This window comes from Penaeus chinensis, chromosome 11, assembly GCF_019202785.1.
Source record: "Penaeus chinensis breed Huanghai No. 1 chromosome 11, ASM1920278v2, whole genome shotgun sequence".
Classification (NCBI taxonomy): Eukaryota; Metazoa; Arthropoda; class Malacostraca; order Decapoda; family Penaeidae; genus Penaeus; species Penaeus chinensis.
In genome coordinates, this window is record NC_061829.1 from 34,248,417 (window position 1) to 34,250,916 (window position 2,500).

Sequence of the window (2,500 nt, forward strand, 5' to 3'; positions counted from 1 at the left end):
TACCCCTCCATAAGGGACCCAAAATCTCTGTAACAAACCCCACGCATCCCGAGGCCAATCACCTCTCTGCAAGACACCACACACCTCAAGGAATCCCACCCATTTACCTAAGGGATCCCAACACTGTAATAGATCCTACACCTCTCCATTCCAACGTTAAAAGAGCCACCATGACGAGAAGAATGGTCAAAGAATGGTCAAAGAATGGTCAAAGAATGGACAAAGAATGGCCAAAGAATGGCCAAAGAATGGTCAAAGAACGGTCAAAGAATGGTCAAAGAATGGTCAAAGAATAGTCAGAATGGTCAAAGAATGGCCAAAGAATGGTCAAAGAACGGTCAAAGAATGGTCAAAGAATGGTCAAAGAACTCCAGGTAAAGATGTCGCTTCGTGTACCCTCGCTCCGGCCTCACTTCCTCGTCCATGGGAAACGCACGTCATTAAATATATTATTTGCATGGAAGTTTCAACGCATTATCTAAGGCATCCTCTTAGCCTCATCCAAGGAATATATTATGAGGGAATTTAGGACGAGGATCTATATTCTCAGCCACGGAAAGCCATAAACAAGACTTGAATGTGGCTGATAATGCCGGTAATATGCATGATTATTCAAATTAGTCACATCCTTTGCATTACGATGTGTCTGCGGGGAATAAGACTCGATATGAGATAATGAATTTTGAGAGTTTTGTCAAAGGCAATAGGGGTATACATTCTTGCAGACAAGAATTCTTTATAATTGGAATCAAATACTTATCCACAGGAAAAAAAGGAAGAAAGAAAAGGGATATAATGATAAAGGAGAACAGGCGTAAGGGAATTAAGACCATAATGTCTTACCATTCTGAGGTAATTGAAATCTACTTGCGCGGGATAAACCAACGTATACATATGTAAATAAGGCATATACTAAACTTCGATTTGAGGAAACGGCGACGCATACGACAGATAATCATTCTAACAGGATGCATGTTATGTATTAGATGTGTTTATCGTGAAGGAGAATTATTATGGGAAAATTAACCATTATTGGGATTTTCGAAGGAGGCTACTTCACAGCTACATAAGCATGGTTCCAAGTACCTATTGATCGCATGATAAAAAGGGGAAGTTACTAAAGACTTTGCCAAGTTTCCAGAATCGTTAAGCACAAGAAGAACATGACAGGAAAAGTAATTTGATACTCCCACGGATCGAGCTGCACCTGTCTTGTTGGACTTTGATCACCCATTATATGTAGGGCACGTACTATGTAACTGCTCTTTTGATGTTACGACTAAAGGTTCTTTAGTATGTCTCATTTAACGTAATGCCCTTGGTAGTTCTTCCCTCTTCTTCATGTGTGTGTTTATTCCTCTCTCTCTCTCTCTCTCTCTCCCTCTCTCTCTCTCTCTCTCTCTCTCTCTCTCTCTCTCTCTCTCTCTCTCTCTCTCTCTCTCTCTCTCTCTCTCTCTCTCTCTCTGTGCGCGCGCGCGCGCGTGTGTGTGTGTGTATGTGTGTGTGTGTGTGTGTGTGTGTGTGTGTGTGTGTGTGTGTGTGTGTGTGTGTGTGTGTGTGTGTGGGTGTGTGTGTGTGTGTCTAATACCAGGATATAAGTGTAGCAGTGTATCTTCACGTATCCAAGAGAATTAATGTTCACTACTACTACTAATGACAGTAATGGTGCTCGTGGCGATGGTGATGATGATGCTAGAGATGGAAATACTAGCAGCAGTAGAAATAACACCAGTAATTAATAATAATGGTAATAATGATTATTTTGTAGTTGCTACTACTATCATTATCACCATTATTAATGATATTACTGTTGCCATTACTATTAACACTTACTATCCTTGTTATTTGTATCATTATCCTCCTTATCGTAGTTAATGCAATGGTGATCACAGTAACAAAAATAGATTATAGTAATAGCAATAACAGCACCAAATCCAAGAACAACAGCAATAATAATGTTAATAATAATAATCATTGCCGAGATTATGAAACTACTACTATTAATGAATATAGTAATATTGCTAATAATTATAGAAATAATAATGATAATGATTATAAAAAATATGAATACTAATAATAATAACAATGATAATAATGATTATTATTATTATGATTATTATGATAATTATAACAGTACTATTAACAGTAATAATGATAATAATAATATCAATGATAATAATAATAATACCAATGTTAATAATAATGGCAATGCCAATGATAATGATTATATATATTTCCTATTATTATTATTATTATTATTATTATTAATTGCTATTGTTCTTATTATTTATCATACTATTTCATTATTAATTTAGATTTATCGTTATTATCAATGTTATTATTATTATCATTATCATTATTGTTTTGTTGTTGTTATTAATATTCTCATTATTATCATTGTTGTTATCATTATTATCATCACATAACATCGTCATCTTCTTCATCATCATCATCATCATCATCATCATCATCATCATCATCATCATCATCATCATCATCA